Consider the following 16,846-nt stretch of genomic DNA (forward strand, 5'->3'; position numbering starts at 1 on the left):
GTCAGTTGCTCCAAAAAGTGGAAGAGTCGATGGCGGACCATGAGGATCGGCTGCCCCCCTTTTATGCTGGTGGTGGAAGCCCAAAGGAAACTGAGGGAGAAAGTGGATGATTTGGAGAATCGGTTAAGGAGGCAGAATCTTCAGATTGGGGGATTTCCCGAAGACATTAAGAGAATGCAGGCCACAAAGTATGTAATAACCATGGTTGGGAAGCTGGGTGGGGAGAAAGGGGTATTCGACCGACCCCAGTACGCATGTGTTTTGGGAATGTCTGAAGTTGGTGGGGTTCTGGAAAGAGTTTGCGTATGTCATGCCAAAGATCCTGGGAGTGGACGTGGTGCCGAGCCCCGGGGTGGCAATATTTGGGTTGTCGGAGGATCCGGGAGTGCAGGTGGGGAGAGAGGCTGATGTGGTAGCCTTAGCCTTCCTGATGGCCGGGAGACAAACCTTGTGCTGGCGGGACTCGGAGCCGCCAAAAGTGGGGGCATGGGTGAGTGACTTGGCAGAGTTGCTCCACCTGGAAAAAAAATCAAGTTCGCTGTAAGAGGGGCAGAGGAGGAGTTCTCCACAAGGTGGAGGCTGTTCATTGACTTCTTTAAGGGACAGTAGCACATCAGTGGGGGGGGGGGGGGGGGGTTGTGTTTGGTTTGCGTTTTGGAGAGGGGCGGGTGTAAAAGGAAGGGGTGGAGGGGGTGTTACGGGGGAACAGTGTCAATTGTGCGCAGTTAACTGGCGCTGTTGTTGTTTTTATCATTTCTATTCTGTATGTATCTGAAAATACCTCCAATAAAATGCTTTTCAAAAAACAAACATGACAGTGACCCAAATGCACAGGCAGATCAGTTATTTCTGACCCAACCTTCGCACTCTCAATTTGAATGCTAAATTCTACCATGTTATGTTCACTGCCTGGGGGATCTTTTACTCTGAGATTGTTTCATGAAGCTGCCTCATTACACATTACCAGATCCAAAATAGCCTGATCCCTGGTTAGATCCACAACATATTGTTCTGGGGAACTGTCCTGAATATACTCTCTGAATTCTTCCTCATGGTTCCCCCAGCCAATTAGATTTTTCCAATCTGCATGAAGGTTAAAATCACCCACGATTAATGCCTTTTTTACATGCCCTCATCATCTCCTGATTTATTATCCATCCTACAGTATAGCTACTGTTTGGGGGCCTGTAGATTACTCGCACCAGTGTCTCCTTCCCCTTGTTATTTCTTACCTCCACCCATATGATTTCTACATTATTGCCAATATTGCTATCGCACTATTCCATCTCTTCCGAACAAAGCTACCCCACCACTCTTTCATTCTGCCTGACCTTATGAAAGGTCACATAACCTTGAAAATTTTGTTCCGGCTGTGATCTCCTTGTAACCACATCTCTGTAATGGCAATAAGGTCAAATTCATTAACCTCAATTTATGCCAATAATTCATTTATTTTGTGCTGAATGCTATGTGTACTTAAGTAAATAGGGCGGCACAGTGGTTAGCACTGCTGCCTCACAGCGCCAAGGATCCAGGTTCAATTCCAGCCTTGGGTCACTGTCTGTGTAGAGTTTGCACTTTCTCCCTGTGTCTGCGTGGATTTACGGTGCTCCGGTTTCCTCCCACAGTCCAAAGATGTGCAGGTTAGGTGGATTGGCCATGCTAAATTGCCCCTTCGTGTTCAGGGATGTGCAGGTTATGTTATGGGGTTACAGGAATAGGGCGGGGTGAACAGGGGAGTGGACATGGTAGAGTTCTCATTCGAAGGGTCGGTGCAGACTCGATGGGCCAAATGGCCTCCTACTGCACAGCAGGGATTCTATACCGATAGAATTCTAGAAAGAACCATTAATTTTGTCTTGTTACCATTTTTTCACTTTTTGACCCTATTAGTTGCTTTTTTAAAGTTTGTACGCTCTGTCCCTTATTGTCGCACTCTGGGTATCATTTCTTAAATAGCTGCCTCGTAATGCAATGCAATCATAAAAAGGTTAATCCGGAGCATTATTTCAAATTAAACCATGACTGAAGGACAAGAGGAAATGTAAAAGATAAGTTTACAGAGTTGCACTGACTGAAGACGAAAGTAGGCTGGTAGTCTATTCCTGGTGGTCGATCTGCTTGGCTGGAATAGTTCACGGGCTAGAAGAAGTTAAAGTTGGGGGCACAAGAGAAGAAAAACTAAGAAATAATTTCTTTCATAAAAAGATCAGTCTGTGGTGAAGTCATATTATACTATCCCATGGTGTGGCACAAAATATTCCCTTCAATGAGCTAACGACAACAACATTCATACAGAAATCTGATACAATGATGTGTATATATTACTGGAATGTAAAAGACTGGACTCAGAGTTCAACCCCTTCCGTAACATTCCATTTCCTATGAAGTGGCCTTTGTGTCACTTGATCTCCTACTTTAGAATGTAACCAAATTCAAAACTGTGCGTACTTTATTGAGGACAATTCTTTCAAAATGCATGACCAGGTTTGTATTGCATCACTGGTGGGACAGTAATTCATGGCAATGTTGGAATTTGTTGAAATGATGGATAGTAGCCGCAGTTTGGAGAATGGGTCCGGAGTTGAATTGTGGAGTTACTGATGTGCCAGATTTTTCCCCCCTGTGCAGAAAGTGAGCAGAGGAAGAGGGCAAAACCAGCTCGATACCGGTCTTGGCCAGCCTTGATTTTTGTACTGTATTTCCTGAGCCTTCTCAGCATGGACACAAAGTGATGTCTAAACAGAGAGGGCTGCTCTGTTTCAGAGTAATACTGCAAGGGAACCAGGTACAGCTTCAAAAACCATGACAACAATTTGTATTCCTTTTCCTTAGATTCAGGAATGGTCACATTGGGTTCAAAGTTCCCGAATGCAACACAGCTTTTCAAGAAAGGAGGCAGAGAGAAAAAAGCGGAGTCTAACATTGCACTTCAAAAATCATAGTATGATTAGAACAAATAAACTCAATTTAAAAAAAGGAAAGTCCTGTTTGACAAATTTACGAGTGTCTTTTTATGCATGTATCTCGAGGAGGGTAGATAAAGGTAAGATGCAGTAAGATGTCATAAGATATTGTACACAAGAATTTCCAAAAGGTGCCATACAAAACGTTGATTGGCAAGATAAATGCTCTTGGAGTTGGGGTTAGTCTATTAAAATGGATCGAGAATTTGTTAACGGACAGAGAGCAAGAGTATTGGATTGGATTGGATTGGATTTGTTTATCGTCATGTGTACCGAGGTACAGTGAAAAGTATTTTTCTGCGAGCAGCTCAACAGATCATTAAATACATGAGAAGAAAAGGGAATAAAAGAAAATACATAATAGGGCAACACAACATATACAATGTAACTACATAAGCACTGGCATCGGATGAAGCATACAGGGTGTAGTGTTAATGAAATCAGTCCATAAGAGGGTCATTTAGGAGTCTGGTGACAGTGGGGAAGAAGCTGTTTTTGAGTCTGTTCGTGCGTGTTCTCAGACTTCTGTATCTCCTGCCCGATGGAAGAAGTTGGAAGAGTGATTAAGCCGGGTGGGAGGGATCTTTGATTATACTGCCCGCTTTCCCCAGGCAGCGGGAGGTGTAGATGGAGTCAATGGATGGGAGGCAGGTTCGTGTGATGGACTGGGCGGTGTTCACGACTCTCTGAAGTTTCTTGCGGTCCTGGGCCGAGCAGTTACCATACCAGGCTGTGATGCAGCCTGATAGGATGCTTTCTATGGTGCATCTGTAAAAGTTGGTCAGAGTCAATGTGGACATGCCGAATTTCCTTAGTTTCCTGAGGAAGTATAGGCGCTGTTGTGCTTTCTTGGTGGTAGCGTCGTCGTGGGTGGACCAGGACAGATTTTTGGAGATGTGCACCCCTAGGAATTTGAAACTGCTAACCATCTCCACCTCGACCCCGTTGATGCTGACAGGGGTGTGTACAGTACTTTGCTTCCTGAAGTCAATTACCAGCTCTTTAGTTTTGCTGGCATTGAGGGAGAGATTGTTGTCGCTACACCACTCCGCTAGGTACTCTATCTCCCTCCTGTATTCGGACTCATCGTTATTCGAGATCCGGCCCACTATGGTCGTATCGTCAGCAAACTTGTAGATGGAGTTGGAACCAAGTTTTGCCACGCAGTCGTGTGTGTACAGGGAGTAGAGTAGGGGGCTAAGTATGCAGCCTTGCGGGGCGCCGGTGTTGAGGACTATTGTGGAGGAGGTGTTGTTGTTCATTCTTACTGATTGTGGTCTGTTGGTCAGAAAATAGAGGATCCAGTTGCAGAGTAGGGAGCCAAGTCCTAGGTTTTGGAGCTTTGATATGAGCTTGGCTGGGATTATGGTGTTGAAGGCGGAGCTGTAGTCAATAAATAGGAGTCTAATGTAGGAGTCCTTGTTTTCGAGATGCTCTAGGGATGAGTGTAGGGCCAGGGAAATGGTGTCTGATGTGGACCGGTTGCAGCGGTATGCGAATTGCAGTGGATCAAGGCGTTCTGGGAGTATGGAGGTGATGCGCTTCATGATCAACCTTTCGAAGCACTTCATTACGACTGAAGTCAGGGCCACTGGTCGGTAGTCATTGAGGCACGTTGCCTGGTTCTTCTTTGGTACCGGTACGATGGTGGTCTTCTTGAAGCAGGTGGGGACCTCGGAGTGGAGTAGGGACAGGTTAAAGATGTCCGTGAATACCTCTGCCAGCTGGTCCGCGCAGGCTCTGAGTGCACGACCAGGGATCCCGTCTGGGCCCGTCGCCTTCCGAGGGTTCACTTTCAGGAAGGCCAATCTGACTTCGGAAGCTGTGATGGTGGGTATGGGTGAATTATAGGCTGCTGGGGCACTCGCCAGCGGATTGTTGGTTACCTGCTCGAACCGAGCATAGAATGCATTGAGTTCATCGGGGAGGGGTACGCTGCTGCCAGAGATACTGTTCGGCTTCGCTTTGTAGCCCGTTATGTTGTTTAGTCCTTGCCACAACCGTCGAGAGTCTGTCTGTGACTCTAGCTTGGTTTGATATTCTCTCTTGGCATTCCGGATGGCTTTGCGGAGGTCGTACCTGGATTTCTTGTATAGGTCAGGGTCGTCTGCCTTGAACGCCTCAGATCTGTCCTTCAGTAGGGAGTCAATCTCGCGATTGAGCCATGGTTTCCGGTTGGGGAACGCACATACTGCTTTCTTTGGCACGCAGTCGTCCACACATTTGCTGATGAAGTCTGTGACGGTGATGGCATACTCATTTAAGTTGGTCGCTGAGTTCTTAAATATGGACCAGTCCACTGTCTCTAGGCAGTCAAGTAAGAGTTCTCCTGTCTCCTCGGACCAGCACTGCACAACCTTCTTAGCTGGATTCTCCCGCTTGAGTTTCTGCTTGTATGCCGGGAGAAGGAGCACCGTCTTATGGTCTGATTTCCCAAAGTGCGGTCGGGGGATGGAACGGTAGGCGCCCTTGATTTTTGAGTAGCAGTGGTCAAGAGTGTTGTTGCCCCTGGTGGGACAGGAGATGTGCTGGTGGAATTTTGGCAGTACGCTCTTGAGGTTGGCCTTGTTGAAGTCTCCGGCCACGATGAACAAGGCCTCCGGGTGTTCTGTTTCGTAGTTGTTTGTTACTGTGTATAGTTCATCCAGCGCCTTCCTCACTACTGCCTGGGGTGGGATGTAGACCGCTGTGATAATGGCTGAAGTGAACTCATGTGGAAGATAATATGGGCGGCACTTCACGGTCAGGTATTCCAGGTCTGGGGAGCAGTAGGTCGCCAGAGTCGCCACATCCAAGCACCAGGGGGAGTTGATGAGGAGGCAAACCCCTCCACCCTTCGCTTTGCCTGATGATGCCGTGCGGTCCGCCCGGTGAATTGAGAAGCCTTCAGGTTGTATGGCACAGTCCAGTGAGGCAGGGGTGAGCCATGTCTCTGTGAAACAGAGCACGCAACAGTCTCTTACTTCCCTCTGAGAGGTAAGTCTGGCGTTAAGTTCATCCAGCTTGTTTTCGATCGCTTGGACATTTGCCAGGAGTATGCTGGGGAGAGGGGTCTTGATGGGTCTTGTACCCATAAAGGGAGTATTTTTAGGTTGCCAGGCTGTAGATCAGTGCTATTTATAATCCATGGGTGGAATCTTCCTATATTTTTGTTTCCCCGAGAGAATCAGAGAGAATCCTGCGGGCATTGTTAGCGAGTGCTTTATTTTCAGGCTCTTTGAAAACTATTCCCTGAGTTTCACAGCACTCTTGTAGCAGCCTGTTCCTGATTCACTTGTCCTGGATCACATGAGTTCAGCAATTGGCGGGGTGGGGTGCGCCTTTGTAAACAACTCCCCAAAACGTTTTCCAAGTCCAACCAGGGGGGATGGGAGCCTTGAAGATGGCTCCAAGGTTCTCGGAGGTAGCCCTAACCAGGATGCCTGATGGGGGGGGAAGCAGAGGCATGACGATCTCTACCTGTGAGCGGGCAGACAGCCTGCCAGCTATGTCACCAACACCGCATGCGAGGCAGTGGCAGCACTAGTGGGCGCCAGCACACTGCACAGGTGCACAGCTATCCAATGCCGTAAAAAGGGGATTGACCTCCTTCATGCTGCCAGGGTAAGTCACCCTTCTCATTTGTCATCACGCACCCACTTACATACCCATCACTCCCCTGACACCGGGCACACACATGCAGGATGTGTTTGGCATTGTCACAGATGACCTGATCATTCAGGGAGTGGAATCCCTTGAGGTTCATGAATGGGGCAATATGGCACCACGTGTGTGCAGTCAATGACTCCTTGCACTTGGAGGAATTCCACTTTGGGGGCGTACCCCATGGCTCTGGCATCCTGGCTCGCCTGGTCCCAGTCAAAGTTTGTGCACTTGTGCACCCTTACGAAGAGCATCACCTCCCTGATGCATTATGTGCAGCAGACTGGGAGATTCCACAAAGGTCAGCAGTGCAGCCCTGCAACGAGCCACGTGCATTGATGCTCAGGGCAGCCATCACCCTCAAAGCGAAAAGCAGTTGGTCACCTCCGAGCCCATGTGACACCAAATCATTACCTGGCAAAGGTGGGTGATCGTTCCCTAGGACATCCAAAGTCTCCTCTTGCACTGGTTCTCACTCATCTACAGGGTAATTAATCTGCGGTGAGTACACTCTGGCCAACATTGCCTGGCAGCTAGCAGCTGAGCAGGCCTTGCCACTGCTTCCTTCTCAGGGTGCTGCTCCTGCCACCATGCAGACGCACGTTGATGCTGGCATCGTCTCTCCTGCTCCATGACGAGTAGGATGACTGCCAACTCCACAGACTCCATATTTGTATCTTTCCTAATTCAGAGGGAGGAAACATGTGAGCACTGAGGGTTCCTGTCAATGCCCTGATCCATTGCGTCTTCAACGCATGGAGCATCCCACCGATGGCTAGCCACTGCTCTAATCGCCTTCTCCACTCCATTACTCTCACCCACAATGGCCAAGAACCCACACGCGCCTCTCCTAACTCAGCGTGACAGAGTCACCTCGGACACCCTTAGTGGCCCTCAAGGCTCCCCAAGGGACAGAACTGAGGGCACATGCGTTAACTGATGGGCCCTTTGAGCAGACATCCTGGGGTGGGGAGAGGGAGGGGTATTGGGGAATGCCATTGGGGATGCTGCTGCAACAACACATGTCGGATCAGGGCTGCCTGCCGAGCTCTGAAATATTTGCCCCTTGTATTGGGTGCAGGACCTCTGTTATCTCTCTCGGCGAATGCAGTGTGCAAGCCATGTACTTCAATGCATGGAGACGGTGGGGGTTCATCTTCAAAAGGGTTAACTCGTGAGCGCCAATCAGTGGCAGATTTATCCACAACAGTACTAACTAAATGGGCATAATTGACTTGTCTAGGGAGGCTCAGGAATGTTAATGGGTAACGCTCTGGGGTCCTGAGCTCAAATCCCACCATGGTACACGGTTTGATTTGAATTCAATAAAAGTCCTGCCAGGCATGGGCGAGCTGATTATTGTCATGCATTAAACTTTCCTTGATCATTAACAATGGCCTGTATCCCACTGCTCTCCTCAGCTGTGGCTCATGCAAGCCTTGCATTTTGTACACCAGGCCATCCACACACCCAGCCCAGTTGGCCAGGCTTCCCTGGACCAGTGGCAGGTCCCCTCCACACTGCTCAGGGCCTACACCTCAGTACCCTTCTCCACTTATGGCGCAAAACGTAACATCCCGTCAATGGCTCCCACATGGCCGGCCGCCCAGTAATGGCTCCCACCCCCACCTAGGATCAGCGTCTTCACCCCCTGTGCTAACCTCGTGACTGATCCCCCATCCAACCTGCTTCAAGCTGTCACCAGGATCGCCATTCCTTCACAGGACCCAGAGCTGACACCATAGCAAAGGTGTTCCAAACTAATAATATTAATAATCGCTTATTGTCACAAGTAGGCTTCAATGAAGTTACTGAGAAAAGCCCCCAGTCGCCACATACCGGCGCCTGCTCGGGGAGGCTGGTACGGGAATTGAACCCACGCTGCTGGCATTGTTCTGTATTACAAGCCAGCTGTTTAGCCCAATGTGGCAGACCAGCCTCCAAACTGTAGGAAGTCACAGTAATGCACCCCCCCCCCCCCCACGAGATGCCACATCAATTCTACCCCTTCAGATGCCACACTAATGCCCCCACCTCCGATGCCACACTCATTATACCTCAGCCCAGACACCAGAGGCTCACACCAGCTCGTGGCCATCCTGCCCCGCCCCCCCAGGCTGGAGCCCAGAGGCCCAGCACCCTGCACACCCCACCAAGATCCGGGTCCCACACCAGGCCAGCACCCAAGCATCCAAGCATCATCTGAGTATAGGGGAAAAAAAGTCTCGCTACAATTGTACATCTGTGTGCAGTTTTGGTCTCCATATTTAAGGAAGTATACTTTGTTACGATCCCAGTTGATGTTATAACTAGACGGGCAGATCCATAGAGTGGAACCCTGGCTCAAAAAACTGTAACTTTTACTTTTCTTTTCAAAAACATGGAGGAACAAAGTCACAAGGCTTTTAACAATTAGTTTTTAACAACAAGAAAAAAACATTTATTAAACATGAAAAGTTTGACAATCATACAATACCCCTTCAGTCCCACTTATCTTCAGAAATATACGCAGTTCTTAAGGATAATACAGGTTACAAAATATATCTTGTGCTCCAAGGTTTTCAGTACACATACAATCCTTGTAACCCAAAAGGCTAACTGTGGTCAGGCAAAATCCCACTCTGAAACCAACTGGCAGATGCCACATAATTGATCTTCAGTGGATTTCACCTCAAAAAACCCTCTACCCCCCCCCCTCCCCCCCGCCAATGATTGTCACACGAGTGTTTCCTAGCTCCCCTCTCAAAAAGAGACACTTCAGAATCTTCTTTCAAAAAATGCTTTCCCTCAGCTGTTTTCATCAAGGAACTGCCTCCAGTTTTTCCAATTATCCTTTCAAACAAAGTTTTCTCTCCCCTGTTTTAGCAATGCTCCACCTCCAGATTTTCTTTCCAACTCTTCGTCTTGAATTGCCAAAAGCATTCAAACTTCTGCATAAAATTCAGTACTCAGCCCACAAACAAATGCAATTGTTCCAAAGTTTTGAAATAAGGGCACTAAACTTACGATTGACTTTTCCTTCGCCAACTTCTGCACTTCGCCAGGTCTGCACTTCCAGCTCTGTCTTCAGCTTCAGTGACCAGTACCTGTTCCAATCGCAGCTCCTCTTTGTTCCTTTGACTTCAAGTTTCTAGAACTTACTGTCCTTTAACTTCTCTGGAGCTCGCTTTGAATGTACTATTAAATGTAGCATTACCAAGTTTGCATATGGCATAAAGGTAAATGATGAGGATGATACAAAGAGCACTCAGAGGGATATAGAACATACACTGCAGAAGGAGGCCATTCGGCCCATCGAGTTTGCACCGACCCACTTAAGCCCTCACTTCCACCCTATCCCCGTAACCCAATAACCCCTACTAACCTTTTTGGTCACCAAGGGCTATTTGTCATGGTCAATCCACCTAACCTGCACGTCTTTGGATTGTGGGAGGAAACCAGAGCGCCCGGAGGAAACTCACGCAGACACGGGAAGAATGTGCAGACTCCGCACAGACAGTGACCCAGCAGGGAATCGAACCTGGGACCCTGGCGCTGTGAAGCCACAGTGCTATCCACTTGTGCTACCGTGCTTCCCGGGACTGTGGCTCCAGCTGTCAGTGCATTAGTTCATTTTTATCCCATTCTTTTTAGCCAGGCTTGAATAGAAGAATTGCAACCTGACCCAGGTAAAAATAGATGGAATGTTTTTTATCATGTGTGACGCATCTACTGAAGTTTCTGCCAACAATGCAGTGCCATGTTGGATTGTATTTCATGTCAAACTCCTTTTTGATAAAGGCAGTAATGTCCTTTTTGATGTTGTATTTCTCCATCGCTTGTGTTGCACAGTCTACCACGTCTTGTTGCATACCTTCCGACATGTCAGCATTTTTGATCAGAGCATTCCTATCGGACATGGTACCTGCCGTCTTGATGTTAATCTACCAATCGCTCCAGCAAAGCTTTTTTTTTTCCTCTCCCCCGCCTCTTGTGTGTCTGTCTCCCTTTTTATTCCCTCCGCCCCCCCCCCCCCCCCCCGTAACACCTTTGCTCCCCGATGTGATCCTCTGTTTTTGATTAATATAGATTAATACCATTATATTCCATCTGTCAAGTTTTTGCCCACAAAAATTTGACAGATGGAATATAATGTAGGAAAATGTGAAGTTATGCACTTTGGTCGGAAAAATAAAGAAGCAAAATATTATTTAAATACGGAAAGACTGCAGAAAGCTGCAGCACAGAGGGATTTGGGGGTCCTGGTGCATAAATCACAAAAAGCTAGCATGCAAGTTCAGCAGGAAATAGGGAAGGCAAATGGAATGTTAGCCCTCATTTCAAAGGGAATGGAGTGTGAAGATAGGGAAGTTTTGCTAAAACTATATAGGCACTAGTTAGACTATACCTGGAATACTATACACAGTTTTGGTCCCCTTATCTAAGGAAAAATATACTGGGGATTATTCTCCGGGACCATTAGCTCTAGCCGGGTTTCTGCTGGCCCATTGAATCAGGCATAAGGCCAAAAACGGACGTCTAACCCATCTTGTCCCAACCCGTTCCCCCAGGTGAGATTAGGTTCTCACTCAGAAACGGCGAGAACCTGATCAGAACTCATTAGCATCAATTTCAAATACATTATCGAGACCCCCCGGAATGCTCCCGCCCCTTGAGGAAGTCCTGTGGGTGCAAATCACTACTATTGGTCCCTAAAAGCGGGGACCAGGCACCAGAAGCACTGAGGGGGAGGAGGAGGGGGAGTACCCTCTCCAAACTTATCTCCAGGGTGCCTAGGGGTGTCCTTCAGTAAAGGTGCGGTTTGGGGGGATTGGGCTGGGCTGGAGGGGCTCAGGTCAGCGGATTTTCTCGAGGTGGGGATTGTGTTTTACATCTTCCCTCTGTAGCCTTGGAAACCTTTAAATTCTCTCTCAGTATGTCAATTTCAATGATCTGTCAGATTGAGGTAAAAGTCTTTTGTAGTCTTCTAACCTTTTACATTTCTCCCAGCATGTCAATTTCAATGACCTGTCAGATGAAGGTACATCTCTTCCCTTTGATGTGTTGGAAAGCTCGATAATTCTTTTTTCACACTCAATTTCATTCCCCTTTAACTTGTTCAAGCCTCTGGGCTTTCAAAGAAGCCTAAAAGCTTTAAACTGCATTATTTACATTCAATTTCATGACCCATTACCTTTTATAAGCCGCTTGATTGGCAGGCCCAGGTATGTTTATTTGCTTTTATAGCATTTTGCAGTCCATTATTCTATTTTTTTCTATTTGAAGGGATTTGATAAGGTGGAGACTGAGATGTCCTTTCCACTAGCTGGGGAATTTGGACAAGTCTCAGGATAAGGGGCCAATCATTTAGGACTGAGCTGAGGCAAAATTACTTCACTCAAAGAATTGTGAATCTTTGGAATTCCCTACCCCAGGGAGTTGTAGATACTCCAGCGTTTCAGACTGAGATAGACAGATTTTAGATCTTAGGAAACTGAGGAATATGAGGAACAGATGAGAAGTGAACTAGAAGCCCGAGTGACCCTTGGTTGTATTGAGTGGCAGAACAGGCTCAATGGGGTGTATCACCGGCTCCTATTTCTTATGTTCTTGTAGTGCCTATAACACAATAAAACATCCCATGCTTCTATTCCTGGGGAGGAGGGCGGACTCCCTGATCGCCCGCCGTAGAATCCTGTTCGGCTGGCGGTCAGCAGCAGCACCCAAAGCTGCAGACTGGCTGTCCGGCCACTCGGAATCTCTCCAAATGGAGAAAATCAAATTCGCCATCCGAGGGTCAGACAACGGCTTCCACAGAACGTGGGAGCCATTCACACAATTGTTCCGGGACCTGTTTGTGGCCAACGAACAAGCAGAAGAATGGCCAGGTAGCCAAGAATCAGGAGAAAGTATCCTAGGCGAGGGAGGGAGGGAAAGACGGGGGGGGATAGCAGATAAACCTAAGAGGAAAGAAAGACGGACCACAGGAGAAGGGGAGGGGGTAAAACGGGCAGAAGGGGGGAAGGCAGGGGGAAGAAGGAGGAGACAGGGAACAATAGAGGGGAACCAGAGAGGTGGGGGGGAGGCAAGGGGATGACAGACAGAAGCAGGGCACGGGAAACGATAACAAACTTGGCATCTACAGGAGCAGAGAACAAGGAAAATCCGGGCGAAAGACGGGACGAACGGCTGAAGCTGAGGTGATCGCGAGACGAGAATGGCAGCGAAAAACCATCCGGGAGAAGCAAGCGACAACACCAACACCAGACCCATTCACGTATTGCCCTCTGTAATTGTTCTGTAATTGTTTCCCCGGCGCCCAAATGTATATGTATCCCCCCCCCCCCAGTTTCCGCCCCCCCCACAAACAGATGCCTACTTATGTGCTAAAAACAATATTGCCAATTGTACAGAGCTGCTGTTGTTGAGCTAGCACATAATACCCTACCTGTTATTTTATTCCAACTTTTTTTGTTGTTGTTTGCTTTGTTTTTTATGCGTGTTCCCTTCTCTTCTATACATATATATATATATATATATATATATGTGTATTCTATTTTGTGTACATAATGGTAAATATACTTTGTTCAAAAACCCAATAAAAAACATTTATTAAAAAAACATTCCATGCCGTTTTACAGGAACATTATAAAACAAAATTGGACACCGAGCCACATATTTGATTTGATTTATTATTGGCACATGTTTAGTATACAGTAAAAAGTGTTGTTTCTTGCATGCTGTACAGACAATGCATACCATACATACCCACCATCACAGCTTCCGAAGTCAGATTGGCCTTCCTGAAAGTGAACCCTCGGAAGGCGACGGGCCCAGACGGGATCCCTGGTCATGCACTCAGAGCCTGCCCGGACCAGCTGGCAGAGGTATTCACGGACATCTTTAACCTGTCCCTACTCCACTCCGAGGTCCCCACCTGCTTCAAGAAGACCACCATCATACCGGTACCAAAGAAGAACCAGGCAACGTGCCTCAATGACTACCGACCAGTGGCCCTGACTTCAGTCGTAATGAAGTGCTTCGAGAGGTTGATCATGAAGCGCATCACCTCCATACTCCCAGAACGCCTTGATCCACTGCAATTCGCATACCGCTGCAACCGGTCCACATCAGACACCATTTCCCTGGCCCTACACTCATCCCTAGAGCTTCTCGAAAACAAGGACTCCTACATTAGACTCCTATTTATTGACTACAGCTCCGCCTTCAACACCATAATCCCAGCCAAGCTCATATCAAAGCTCCAAATCCGAGGACTTGGCTCCCCACTCTGCAACTGGATCCTCGATTTTCTGACCAACAGACCACAATCAGTAAGAATGAACAACAACACCTCCTCCACTATAGTCCTCAACACCGGCGCCCCGCAAGGCTGCGTACTTAGCCCCCTACTCTACTCCCTGTACACACACGACTGCGTGGCAAAACTTGGTTCCAACTCCATCTACAAGTTTGCTGACGATACGACCATAGTGGGCCGGATCTCGAATAACGATGAGTCCGAATACAGGAGGGAGATAGAGAACCTAGTGGAGAGGTGTAGCGACAACAATCTCTCCCTCAATGCCAGCAAAACTAAAGAGCTGGTAATTGACTTCAGGAAGCAAAGTACTGTACACACCCCTGTCAGCATCAACGGGGCCGAGGTGGAGATGGTTAGCAGTTTCAAATTCCTAGGGGTGCACATCTCCAAAAATCTGTCCTGGTCCACCCACGTCGACGTTACCACCAAGAAAGCACAACAGCGCCTATACTTCCTCAGGAAATAAGGAAATTCGGCATGTCCACATTGACTCTTACCAACTTTTACAGATGCACCATAGAAAGCATCCTAACGGGCTGCATCACAGCCTGGTATGGCAACTGCTCGGCCCAGGACCGCAAGAAACTTCAGAGAGTCGTGAACACCGCCCAGTCCATCACACGAACCTGCCTCTCATCCATTGACTCCATCTACACCTCCCGCTGCCTGGGGAAAGCAGGTAGTATAATCAAAGATCTCTCCCACCCGGTTTACTCACTCTTCCAACTTCTTCCATCGGGCAGGAGATACAGAAGTCTGAGAACACGCACGAACAGACTCAAAAACAGCTTCTTCCCCACTGTCACCAGACTCCGAAATGACCCTCTTATGGACTGACCTCATTAACACTACACCCTGTATGCTTCATCCGATGCCAGTGCTTTTGTAGTTACATTGTATATGTTGTGTTGCCCTATTATGTATTTTCTTTTATTCCCTTTTCTTCTCATGTACTTAATGATCTGTTGAGCTGCTCGCAGAAAAATACTTTTCACTGTACCTCGGTACACATGACAATAAACAAATCCAATCCAATCCATAGGGAAGGAAGGAGAGACTACAGAATGTAATATTACATTGCAGGTATATAGAATACTTTTAATCATTCTTATGAATCTTGCAGTTGCACACCTTTTTGTTTTATTCTACAACCTGCTACATCCAAACATGTTCTCACAGCTTAAGTACAGCTGTAGTGAGCAAAAAGACATGGTGTGCTTGTCCTGACTGCTGCTATGAGGAGATTGCCATTACTTGGCACCCAAATGATAATGTGGAGTTTAGTATTTTTTTCAGGTGCTAATTTATCACAAGTGGTACATCCAGCCACTAAATAGAACATTAGATGAAATCAAGTAAATTAAACAGTTAACAACTAGAAATGAATCTCTTGATCTTTTCAACACTTCTAATTTACTTGGGACATGGGTATTGATACTTTTGGGAGCAAAATGTAACACTGAACCCCCACGGAGGCGTGCCCCATGTCTGAGAGAATGAAAGTTGCATATTTTAATGAAATAACTCAGGAAAGAATGGAAGTCGATGCTCAAAAGAGCAGGTCCTGACAGCCAACAGCCATCAAAATACCTGAGGTAAGAATACCTGAGTTAAAAAGCGGTGGAACAGTGGTTAACATTGCTGTCTCACAGCTCCAGGGACCCGGATTCGATTCCGACATAGGGTGACTGTCTGTTTGGAGTTTGCACATGCTCCCTGTGTCTGGGAGGGTTTCCTCCGGTGCTCCGGTTTCCTCCTACAGTCCAACGGTATGCAGGTCAGGTGGATTGCCATGATAAATTGTCCCTCGGTGTCCAAAAGATAGGCGTCATTTCAGGAATAGAGCAGTGGAGTGGCCGAGGTAGGGTGCTCTTCCAGAGGGTTGGTGCAAATTCAATGGGCCGAATGGTCACCTTCTGCACTGTTGGGGTTCTGTGAAGGGCTAAATTAATTTTGAGAACTAAGGTACAGAGAACTGCATAAAATGGCTTAATGTCCTTAAAAGGTCTGAGATTACTGTTAACGTCCCAACACTTTTCTTGCATTCTCAGCTACACTTGAGTTTTGATAAACATAACCACAAACATTCCTCTCCACTCTATATAGATATGGGTTTTCCTAGCCTAGTTTTAGCAAAATAACGGGCTGGAATTTGATGTTGAGGCTATTGAGACTAATACGCTCACCATAGTTAAAATGCAAATCAGACAGCAACTACACACATGGAGATAAATATGAAAGTCAGAAGGTTTCTGACCGACAGTCCCAGCTCAGTGGAAAAATGCCTGATTATAGTATCGAGTTGAGAGACTCACCATTAAAAAACATGGAGTGCTGTGATGTTGCTGTAATTACATATACATATAGGCCAAGTCCGAAAAAACATAGCTGCTCGACTGGGTCTGCCACAGGGTGAGGGAACCAACAAGAGGGATAAACAACCTAGACCTCATCCTCACCAATCTGCCTGCTGCAGATGCATCTGTCCCTGACAGTATCGGTAGGCGTGACCCCCGCACAGTCCTTGTGGAGACAGAGTCCCGTCTTCCCACTGAGGATGCTGTTCATCGTGTTGTGTGGCATTACCACCGTGCTAAATGGGATAGACGTCGAACAGATCAACCAACTCAGGACTGGGCATCCATGAGGTTCTGTGGACCATCAGCAGGAGCAGAATTGTACTCAACCACAATCTGCAACCTCATGGCCCAGCATATCCCCCATTCTACCTTTACCACCCAAGCCAGGGGATCAACCCTGGTTCAATGAAGAGTGCAGGTCGGCATGCCAGGTGCAGTACCATATACCGAAAAGTGAGCTGTCAGCCTGATCAATAATCCTCCTTCCAACATAATGTCAGATATGGGGATGTTCGCTGATGATTGCACAATGTTTAGCAGCATTCGTGCTCCTTAGACACAGAAGCAGTCCATGT

At 47.4% G+C, this 16,846-nt stretch overlaps 1 pseudogene; it reads right to left on the reverse strand.

Annotated features, from left to right (window-relative positions):
- Positions 1 to 10,237: 10,237 nt before the first annotated feature.
- On the reverse strand, positions 10,238 to 10,507 carry LOC140409518 (dynein light chain 2, cytoplasmic pseudogene; annotated as a pseudogene).
- Between the last annotated feature and the right edge of the window lie 6,339 nt (positions 10,508 to 16,846).

The sequence above is a fragment of the Scyliorhinus torazame genome, chromosome 3 (genome assembly GCF_047496885.1).
Source record: "Scyliorhinus torazame isolate Kashiwa2021f chromosome 3, sScyTor2.1, whole genome shotgun sequence".
Classification (NCBI taxonomy): domain Eukaryota; kingdom Metazoa; phylum Chordata; class Chondrichthyes; order Carcharhiniformes; family Scyliorhinidae; genus Scyliorhinus; species Scyliorhinus torazame.